This window comes from Squalius cephalus (genome assembly GCF_949319135.1).
Source record: "Squalius cephalus genome assembly, chromosome: 4".
Lineage (NCBI taxonomy): Eukaryota > Metazoa > Chordata > Actinopteri > Cypriniformes > Leuciscidae > Squalius > Squalius cephalus.
In genome coordinates this window covers 13,528,419-13,540,554 of record NC_137125.1, presented here as the reverse complement: position 1 = coordinate 13,540,554, position 12,136 = coordinate 13,528,419, and the positions used below count along the sequence as shown (strand labels likewise).

At 35.9% G+C, this 12,136-nt stretch overlaps 1 long non-coding RNA gene across 1 annotated transcript; it reads left to right on the top strand.

Moving 5' to 3' along the window:
- Nucleotides 1–824: 824 nt before the first annotated feature.
- On the top strand, nt 825–6,539 carry LOC307157837. The gene is made up of 4 exons (XR_013821097.1): nt 825–983; nt 4,216–4,651; nt 4,899–5,115; nt 5,460–6,539. It is a non-coding gene; the product is annotated as an uncharacterized lncRNA (long non-coding RNA).
- Nucleotides 6,540–12,136: the final 5,597 nt, after the last annotated feature.

The following is a 12,136-nucleotide window of genomic DNA, read 5'->3' as shown; positions in this document are numbered from 1 at the left end:
TCTTCTCTGTAAATCATATTATTCCAATACTTGTTCTTCATGGCTTGGTTATGTCTTTGCCTGTATTCACTACTTTATAATCATAGACTTTACGTACAGCCTGTTTTTTTTTTGTCATAAACACCTTGCCTCTGAACCATTTCTTTGCACCTTTTTTATATTAAGCCTTTAGCTTTTGAGTCTTGTTCAGTTTTTCTGTCTGCTTGATTGTCGATTGTGAATATTGATGATTTGGAGCTGACAATGGCAATTGATCCTGTGACAGCATGCCATGAGAAAGTTCTCTGAATGACACATTTTTATATCGGCCTTGAGTCTGAGTGACGGTAGTTAGAACGTCCACTTTATCTTTACAAGTCAAGTGGGCTTGATCATTAGTTGATGTGGCTCCATTAACGGTAGTCTCAGATGGTTGTTGAACTGGATCTTGGACACACTGTTGCGAGACATTAGCAGACCTGCATTGTTCATCGTTGACAGAGCTTTGTTCTCAAAAGAGGCAGATGGTTGTACATCACGTTCAAGCTCACAGCAGTTCAGGGAGACTTCAGGACGTACACTGCTGTCAGTTATCCAATTTATCAAAGCGAGCTCACACACAGAGAGCAGGAGATCCACCAGAGAATATTAAAGGTCCCGTTATATGCCCCTTTTCACAAGATGTAAAATAAGTCTCTGATGTCCCCAGAGTGTGTATGTGAAGTTTGAGCTCAAAATACCCAACAGATCATTTTTTACAGCATGTTTAAATTGACATTTTTGGGGGCTCAGAAAAACGAGCTGTTCCAGTGTGTGCCCTTTAAATGCAAATGAGCTGCGGCTGCACGGCACAGGGGGCGGAGCTTCATGAGCTCGCGCTCAGTCTGTCAGGAAAAATTAATCTCACGGAATGATGATAATATCAGAAACTCTCAGTAACGGCGTTCATTTCGAGTCGGACAATAATGCCTACAGAGTCAGAGTGCTGAATAGAGATGAAACAGGTATGGTTTAGTAGTTTAATTACGGTTATTATAACGTATTTGTCATCTGCTTGTAGGCTATGTATCCATTATTTATTAATAGCCTACAAGTCTGCTGTCTGAATGATGATCAAACATGTACTGATGAGTTTAATAAAGTTTATTGTACATCACACAAAAGATGAAGCGTCAGTTTTACTTCAGAAAATCACCGTAAGAGCTGAGTAAACACAGTAGGCTAAGTTATAAGAAGTGTGCAAGTAGCCAGTAGAGTTGAGGGAGCATTCCTGTGGGCAGAGGTTAGTCAAGAAACGGTTCTAGTCATAGATATCATATAAAGGCTAGATAGCTTACCGGTGCTGCTGGCCAATGGAGCTCGACATCCGCACACGGCGGCCATCTTACGACAGGGTGCTCGCTCACTCATAACATGGTGCATGTACTTTTAAATAACCATAACTTGCTCAATTTTCTACCGATTTTCAAACGGTTTGGTTTGTTATAAACGTCAGAGATGTAGCTATTATACTGCATACATATGAATAATTATGTTCAAAATGTTTAAGCATTCAGAATTATAGCCACGTTAATAACGTTTGTAAGAAACCAAACCGTTTGTAAATCCGTCCAGATTTCAGCGAGATAAGAGGATTTGTGTGCGTGCTGCTCACTCACCTTAAAGGGATACTTCACCTCTGGGAAGATGAATGTGTATTTAAAATAGGTCATTTAAGTAGAAGAAATGTGAAGACATTTTTTAATTTGGAGCTTTCTAGACTGAGAAAAGCCAGAAAATGTATTTTTGGCTTATGTGGATGAAAGACAACAACTCCCAGAATGCACTTGCTTCGCTGTCTCAGGAGGCCACGCCTACCGGTAAGAGTGCGCAGTTTAAAACAACAAAGCTAGCCTACGTGATGAGTTTGAGAGGGATTTAGAGATCGTCCAAAATGTCCGGGATTCGGCTTTTGCGTTCTACAGTCGCCATTCATTCATCATGTTTACGGTGGCGAGCAGGACGAGGCTGACGGCCGCGGGAGAACAGCGCGAGGCCGGTGGCATGATTACTGAGACGCGCCGGGTCTCGCATATCTCACGGAGGAGCGGGAATTTTTCTTAGCAATGGTAAAACGCACATCAACCGATCACTTGTTTAGCGTTCATGTAAACACTACATTCAGATTCACCAATCGGAATGAATTCAGTTAGATTGAAACAAAAGGTGTGCATGTAAACAAGGAATAGCGACCGCAGAAAGCAAAAGCTGAATCCCGTACATTTTGAACGATCTCGCCAGCCGAACAAGTCCGGGAAAAGGAGGATGGTTACTTACTCAGCTTTCTCCTACTATTCAGCTTTCTCCACAGAAGAAGAGCCTGCTAGCTTAGCTTCCAAAGAAAGATGGCTGACACTGTGTACATTCTGTGAGTGAGATCCCACCTCCTATGGGCGGGCTGAAAACATGCGGAACAACGCCATCTACTGGCTGTAGTCTTTAGCCTCTGGCCAGAAAATCCTCCGATGACGCAAAATGACGATTTTTGCGTCATCGGAGGATTTTTTCCAGACAAAAAATACATAAATCTCTTGTCTCAGGGGGATATGAGGGTGGAAAGCATGGTAATTCGAAAATACTACAGGTTTTCTACTAATACAAAGCTTAATGCTAAATCCTGAAGTAACCCTTTAATTCACAGAGCCCTGTCCTAAGATGGCCGCCGGTGATGCCGGAAGTGACTCCGCCTTAAGACATCTAGCCTTTATATGATATCTATGGTTCTAGTGACATCATTAAAGCAGGATGTAGAGGGGTGTAGTCCAATCGAGCCGTTTTTTGTAGTCAACTTCTGTTAAATAAAATATCTCGCTTGGCATTGAACTTTGAGCTTTATAATTTTACAGATATTATTTATGCTCTAACAGCAACATTACACACTAACTAAAGTTTGAAACATGGGATCACGCAGAACGGGACCTTTAAATAAAATTAATTTCAAGTTAAAAATATTTATTACAATACATAAAAATATTTACAAGTTAAAAAATATTTAATTAAAAACACGCCCACAGACAGCGCAGGAGATGCTAATAATATAGAATATCATAAAATCACAAAGAATATAAATAAAATTCCTTATCAGTTAAAATTATTAATAACATGCACGTGCGCAGCAGTTCTCCACCGCTTAGCAGAGAAGGCGCTATTGTTCCCCTGCTGGATTTAAAAGTGAGACGGAAGATATAACATGTAATGATGTATTTGAAACACTATGTATTTAGAAATGTTAATTTAAAAATAAATAAATAAATAGATAAATAAGAATAAAAAAAAAGAATAAAAAAAAAGTCAGAAACTAGCTGACAGGAAAGTTTATTTTCTGAGGTAAATCTTTACTTCATTAGAAATTTTATCAATGACTTTCAATATATAAAGCAACTATATGAATAAATAAATTCCTGTGAAATATAAAATAAAAAAAGAGAGACATCCTGTCAGAGTATGAAGTTTAAAAAATGTATCCTATCAGAGGCTGCTCTTTTTCCACTTCCTGGCAGGAAATGTAATTTTCTGAGGTAAATTTTTACTTCACAAGAAATGTATTCACGTAATGAATTTATTAATTGGAAGTTTAACATTTCTTGTGACATAAATATTTATTAAACAAACAAACAAACAAAAAATCTGTCAGGGATTGGAAAAGGGGCCGTCTATAGGGTTATGGCTAAGGTTGAGTTCATTTTCTGAGATAAAACTTTACTTCATTAGAAATTGTATCAATGAGTTTCAATATATAAATCAACTACATGAATAAATAAATAAATTCCTGTGAAATATAAAGTAAAAAAAGAGAGAAATCCTGTCAGAGTATGAAGTTTAAAAAATTAATCCTGTCAGAGGCTGCTCTTTTTCCACTTCCTGGCAGGAAATGTAATTTTCTGAGGTAGTTTTTTACTTCACAAGAAATGTATTTAAGCAATTAATGTATTAATTGGAAGTTGTTGTTTAACATTTCTTGGGACGTAAATATTTATTAAACAAAAAAAAAAATTATTAACATTTGCAAAGAAAACAAAAAAATATTATGCAATAAAGTACAGTAATAGAAATATAGAAAGAAAAATATATCAATAGTAATAATGTTATAAGTATATATACAAGTCATTTCTGTCATGATATTTTCATGTTTTAGAAAGTAATTGAAAACATTATGAAAGTTATAACCATACCTTTTTCTTCTTCTATTATTCTTAGGATGGCAACCCCCTACAGTTGGCAAGCACCACTCAAACTGAAGTGTGTGGGTAACCGCAGGAGCCAAAAGGCTTTAACTTTTGTCTCCAACAATGCAATTGTTGATGTTGGAGCATACAGGGTTACCACACAATCAGTCCTAACAGATGGACAGACATGTTACATCACAATAAGAAACGGAAGTGACCCAGAGTTTGAAGAGGGTGGGCCGTATGTTGTTAAAAATTTCACCTTCTCAAAGAAAATATGGCCGGCCATGTATTTTTATAAACCGCTTAATCAGGAAATTCAAAACCTCCCCATTTTGGCCATAACTGAGGAGGCAGAGAGAGCTGCTAAGGAGGTCCTCTGTCCTCCTTCCCCATGTGTAACTGGGGAAGAACAGGAGATCTTCCAAAGCCCTGGGTACCTGAGTCTGCGGGGAAATATTGAGATTGTAAGTTAATTTAAAAGCACAATTGAATATCTAGTACATTATCCTGTTATACTTAACCTTGGTAAATGTAAGCTATTATACTTGTGTTTCTCAATCACAGTCCTAGAGTACCCTAACACTCTTTTTTGATATACACATTTAGGTGAATTAACCTTGATTGGAAATGTATAGCAAATATTCCGTGTTGGGGATACCTGGACCAGGACTGAGAAACACTCATCTGTGACACTGTGCTGTTATTTTCCAGGTGCAAGTGGCCAGGATGACTCGGGCCCAGTTTCCCATCCTGGACCTTTATGTGAGATGTGGAACTACCAGTAAACTCTTCGACATCTCATTATGGAGAGACAAGGCGTTGGTGGAGCTGTATGTCGGCCATAAGGTGGAGGTCACCCACCTAAGAGCCAATATTCGGCCGAATGGAAAAGGAAAAATTTGACTCCTCCAACTACACAACTGTCAAGGTAAACAAATATAAATTTCAAAGATTATGAAAGACAAGTAAACAATCATTAATAAAAAATAAGAACAACTAATTAAACTGCAAGCATTGAGATCTTCGTAATCGAATCGGGAACATCTCTGTTGATACCCAGCCCCAAGGGTGAACTAAATTAAGCCAAAAAGGAGAAAAAAAAAACTTACATCGATAGTTACAATCAGCATAAATTTGAGATTTCTTCTAAATATTTACATTAATTGTTAAGACATAAAAAATATATACACATACACTGTGTGTGTATATATATATATATATAGTATATGACAATATTTTTTTGTATGACTGTGCCTTTATGTGTATCCTAAGTGTGGAATTGTTTTGAGTGCCAGACCCTCGAGGCAGTGTTGACGATTATTGGAGTGTCAGAAGATGACGGCATGCTCATCCTTTTGGACAGTGAGTTGGAAGACTTCACTGTACTAAGTCAATTTTACTCTGGCAATATTAATGACTTGGTACAGCAGCTTCCGATTACATTAAAAGTCCAGCACGTTAATCGTCGTGCTGAGACTACAACACCTGGAGCAAGTTCAGATCGTGGATCCAGTTGAGGTGGCAGAATCCCTGGACCTAATTGAGGTGGCAGATCCCTGGATCCAACTGAGGTAGCAGAATCCATGGATGGTGAAAACACAGAATGAGGATTAAAATTTGTTTGTGTCATGAACATTGACTTTTATTTTTATTTTGATTAGGTTTTGTTTTCTTAAGTTTTGACGTGGTCACGATTTAGTAAAATCAGGGACCATTTAATAGATAGTATGCACGATTTAGCAAATGAATGAGGGAATGAATTATATTGTGCACGACGAGGGAACGAGAACCTTCTCACTTAGGCCTATTGTTAATTCGTGGCCAATATTTGTCATCTATAAAGAAAATTTGCACACAAAATAACAAATATTAAACAAAAAGATCATGATTTAAGTAACATATTCATAGTTTTCAGGCGTGATTACTGATAAATCGTGTAAAACGTAAAGTTTAAAACTGAGAAAAAAAATATGGCTAACGTCTTACAAAGCTACCTCATCATTAACCCTCTTGGGTCGGCAAACACGCCAGCGCGTTTTGCTCGATTTTTTTTTTTCCACATAGCAGCAAAATAGACTTATAATACTCCGTCATTTTTGGTCAAAGATTACAGACTTAAGAAATATAAAAAAAATAAACTGTTAAATGTCTACTTTTTCCACTTTCAATTGAAATAAAACATTGTGCTTTTTGTAAAAGAAAGAAAATAAACAGGGTGCTTTCTGCCTCTCCGTCTCCGTGAACTTTTTTTCCTGGAGCACGTCTCTAAACTTAAGAACACTAAACTTTTCAAATGTATAGAATGAAGTGATGACAAGACAATCGTTGAATTAATAAAAAAATCTGTAATATAATGCAGTTTTTTACTGTTGCTTACCTGTCGAGAGCAGTTGGAGTGGAGATTGGAAATCCCTCAGTCATGCGTGTTTTCTTCTTTCCGCGCATGCGCAGATTCCTTTCTTCAAGGACTAAATTTTACTTGATTTTCTTAAATTTGCTTCAAGTACTTAATTAATGCATGTAAATATGCCAGAGAGTCAGAAGTCAATTTTACTTGTCTGTTGGATGTCTAATATTTACAAGTAAAAAATTAGTATATAGGATTTACTTAAAGGGATAGTTCACCCAAAAATGAAAATTCTGTCATCATTTACTCACCCTCAAGTTGTTTCAAACCTGTAAGAATTTATTTTTTCTGCTGAACACAAAAGATGATATTTTGAAAAATGTCTGTAACCAAACAGTTGATGGACCCCAATGACTTCCATAGTAGGAAAAAAAAATACTATGGAAGTCAATGGGGTCCATCAACTGTTTGGTTACAGACATTTTTCAAAATATCATCTTTTGTGTTCAGCAGAAAAAATAAATTTTTCAAAATATCTTCTTTTTTAAGTTATTATTTTGCAACCATAAAACAACATTCCCAGAACTTGCTGGAAAGTTATTTTTTGAATAACCTAAAAATAATTTACAGTTTTAATTTAAGTTACTGTTTTGCATAATTGACTGGAATCAATTGTAAGACTTGTTACCACATACTGCCCTGTCACTGAACGGCACATCAGGGACCAAACGCAGCATATCATCTGTATCATGTCTTAGAAGGGTACAGACAGAGAGTTATAAAATACAATGAAAATCTGGACAAAATAATACAAATAAAGAAACTATGTCATTAAGACAATGTCATTAGCCATGTACTCAGTTCACTGAGGTTATAATTAAACCGGTTTTATTAAAACAGGAACACACCAAAGTTTTCAATATATTTTACCTGATTATCAAATAATTCCCTCCATCAATTCTACTTTTATGTAAATGCTGCTTGAGTTTTACGTGTTTTAATGGGCGCGCGCACTGAACATTCGAGTTGCATTTGAACTGGAGGGCGTTACCATGGAAACGGGACGGCAGCTCAACTGACACAAAGCAGAAACTCCGTCTCTCACTGTTGTTTTCACTACTTTCAGGTAAGTTTAGTCCCCAAACTTACACAAATAGTACATACAAATGCTTCTGACACATTCTTTCATGTAAATAACACGCTTCCGTTGAATATTTACTTTATAGAAATTATTTAGTGTCTTAGGGAAAAGTCCGCTAGCATCTCAACCGTTAACTGTTGCTAGTCTGTTTTTTTTTAATGGATATCAATGGAGAAGGAGAAGAGGCTTCACAGAACCGGTTTTGTGAGGAAATAGCTTATTTAAAGTGTAAGTTGCAGGTTAACCACCACAACCAATTAATGTGTAAATTAAAGTGCTCTATATGTACCCAGCAAACATTGAGACGTGTACAGACCGTTGAAAAGACGTCCCTTCGTCACGTCCCGTTATGGTTGAAAAATAGTTCCGAAATGAAAGTTGAACCGACGTCTTTGACGTCTTCTGGCCGTGAAATGCACGTCTTTTCTGGACGTCCACGGACGTCTAAATAGGTCATCTTCTGGATGTTTATAATAAGATGTACTGCTGCATAATTTACGTGTGTACATTAAAATATAAAATAAACATACCATATTGTCTAACATCGTGAAATGCATTATGTCTCGAGGTTTACACATTTGCTGAACTTGACTAAGGTTCCAAAAAGGTCCAAAAGCGGTCCAGTCCGACCTGGACGTCTATAAACTGTTTTTCCCACGTGTACTTTACAACCAATAACACATTATTTGTGAGCTTAAATATTTTACTTTACCACAAGATAACATGAACTTAACATTTTTTAATAATATCTTCCAGTTATTAAACATTCAAACAAGACTCTACAAGTATTGCAATTTAGTTAACTAAATCTGCGGTAATTGTGTTTTCAGTATTTTTAAATTAATGTGTAGTTTTTAATCAAACAACATAACAAAAACACAGGATATAAGTATAAACACACCATTCTTTTCCAAAAAAAAATCTATTTTATTTTAGTGCTCCACAACATAATTGCATATTTTGTGTGTATGTATATTTATTTATAAAGTATAACAATAAACAGGTTAAACACTGATTCAGTAACTTTGCCATTGGGTTTACCACCATTTACTTCTTATAACCCCCACCCCCAGCTCTTCCTGGAGCATGTTTCAAGTGTTCCGCCATAATTGCTACGTCAATTTCCAAGTCAGTAGCATTTGGGCTCCACCTCTTCACAGCATCTGAGGGAAGAGAATATGAATGTAAAAAGCAAGAAGTTAAACAAGCACTTATTTAGAAAGTGTTTTTGTTTATCAAACTAATTGTACAATGCAGTCGAACAAGACTTCAAAATTTAAAATGAAGATTTAATTCATGACACAGGATGTTGATTTCATACATGTCCACATATGAGTACACTGGGACTAAAAACATGTTTATTATGCGTTTGGACATTTCTGATAAAAATAGGTCTTTTAAATAAATAAGACACAAGGAACATACAATGTGTGTCACACATTACCTTGTATTATATTATATAAAGGTGTAGCCTTGAATGCCTTCTTTTCCAGCTGGTCACCACCCCTCATGTTGAATTTTGCCATTAAGGCATTTGACATGATTCTGAGAAATAAACAATTCAGGATGTACTTCATAATATTAAAATGCATTGCAAATTAGCAGTACTGTGCAGCTTGACAGTTGCATGCAGTGTATGCAGTGTTAAAACATACACTTTCACAACCACTAGTCTATCATGTAATAAGTGCTCTGCCTCTGTCCCTATCCAAAGTTTTTGTGACACGTAATAACTCATTCATTTCTTACACTAACATTATGGTTTTTATATCTTGTTTAAAGTCCTACGAACAGCCTGATTTAGCACAGACATTAAAACTTATTTGACACAAAAACTGGCAATTATATAAGTAGATATAATGCGTGACAGAATTATAGTATTATCAAAGGTTGAGGTCATTATAGCTACTGTTATTATTGTCATTTTTTCTGAAATGACACAGCTAAACACACAAACAATGCTAGGTAAATACATACCTGTTCATGACTTTGTTTACACAGTCTCTGACTGACATTCCGCCAACTCTGGACAGTTGCTGAACCTAAAAGTGACACCACAATCAAAAGAAATGTAATATGATATTTAAATAACACTTATCTGTGTGTGCACGTACATATGCATTTATGTATATCTGGAAATATACCCAAAATCCTCATCACATTTTAAACTTGCACAGATCCACTTCTTTTGGTCATCTTTCATGCACTCTTCAAAGGATTTCAGGTCACTTTCAGACTCTAGTCTCGTAAACGATGATGACGACTTTCCAGGGTCAAGAATGGCAGTCAACTCTTGCCCTTCGACGTCTCCACTTTCTTTGATAGTCAGAGGACATGTTTAGCAAATCTAAAATGACAAAATACTTTTAAAGCACTTATTGAAGTCAGCCATGTTCGAATTAATTTACAGATTTCAGTGAATTATTCATCAGCTCCTCCTACAGTTTTAACATTGCAGTGCCTTTCATTTAATTTATTTTCAGAAAAAAACTGTCAGAATGCTACATCTGAGTAGCACTTTTTATTTTAATCTTTAAACATGTTTAATTAACCAATGTGCTCTTGTGTGCTGCATGTCTTTGATATCAAAGTAAATATCCATTTTACTACTGTTTTTTCCTTTTATCCAATTTTTTGTCTTTACTGAATCAATTTACCACCAAGAGGTTTGCTTAAGCAAAGTAATCCCACATTTTTCTCAAGAAGTTTCCCTAATTATAAAGATATATATATATATATATATATATACACGCGTGTGTGTGTGTGTGTGTGTGTGTGTGTGTGTGTGCTATACTGAATATATCATTATTTATGTATCTCATAACACAAACACACTTTAACATTCTGTGAAAATATTCGAAAGGTGGTTACTTCAATTTTTAAGTTCCATAAACGTTTTATTTTGCCACAGATGAGTTTGTTTTTAGGGTTAAAAAAGGCCTTAGCATTATACATTACCTTTTAGCATACTAGCTAACTTCAGCCAAATTTAATTTAACTTGACAGTGTGCTTATACTTGCTTTTGGATTTTTGTTCCGAGTAAAACAAGTAAAACTAAAATACATTAATAAAATACCTCAAAATGTACTTACCCACCAGTAAATTTTTAATGATTCGTAAACGCAAAAAAACTCTCCTCGTGTTGTAGATAGAAATACGTTACCGCCAGAGAATGTCTGCTCACTCTTCTTCTGGTGTTTTTGGCGGTTTTGCCAAACCAGCATAAAAAGATGCATTACCGCCACCTACTGATCTGGAATGTTGAGTATACAAACTGTCATATCGCGAGATTATCTGCTATAGGGATATCATATCGCGATATTTGTTACAACATCTTGGCAGCAGTTTTTGCATCCAGCTCAGACTTTAAATTGTGACTTTATGAATAATGTATGAATAACTTATGGATATAGCCTATATATATTTAATAATTATATAAACAAAATAATGAAATCATATTGTAATGTATGGGAAACTGGTGGAATAATGAGTAAATGCAGTGATTTCACAATTACTTAACTACAGGGGCACTTTGTGAATAGAATTTGACATAAAAAAAGATGTAAAACAAACTGAGGGTTTTTTTTTATAAAGATTTCCGTGCTGGTTTGTTTGGGTCTTACTAAACGTTTAAAGGACGTCAGTGGACGACTATTAACAACCTCTTAAAAAAAATAATTGGGCACTTAAATAAATTACTGTAGTATGTGAATGTGTAAGCACAATGGCTTTTGCATATTTCATAAGGATTTTAAAGAGGTTGACGATGGACTATAAATGCATGTGTAGAAGACGTCACCTGCTGGACGTCCTTTCACAACTGAATCACAACAGGGTATATTTTGAACTACACGCAGCTAAAAGTCAAAGAAACAACTTTACATGCAACCACAGAGAATTGTAGACATGTACAAACGTATTTGAATGCATTTTTAAGAAATATTTTTTGTTACAATTTTTTGCATATTGTCGTCCTCCTACCGCGACTATTTTTGGCCAGGGACAGGACGTCGCCGTCGGACCAATGTTTGCTGGGTATATATGTAGTTATTTCTGTCTTAAAATGCATTAAAATAACATTTATTGGGGTTTCTTCAAAGGTAGCGTGTTTTTTTACGTTAACTGGGTGATGACGTCATAAGAGGAACTCTGCTAGATTCTTACTGTATTGTGGCTATTTGGAGAACGACTGAGGATGTGGGAAACCATTAAAATTCTTTATGGACCACAGCCGTCATGTAGAATAGCAAGGAGGGCCCATGACTGAAGACATTATTTACTTACAGTAAGTCAGTCCAAATCAGACCTGTAGAGATGCACACACTGCACAGGCACCAATCGCTACTCATCGACGCCTCAAACGTCATGTAATACCCTTCCTCAATTCACGCTTTATCAATTTCTCACGATTTAATTAGCGATGTTTATTGTCTGAAAAGAAAAAGAGAGATTGATATCCC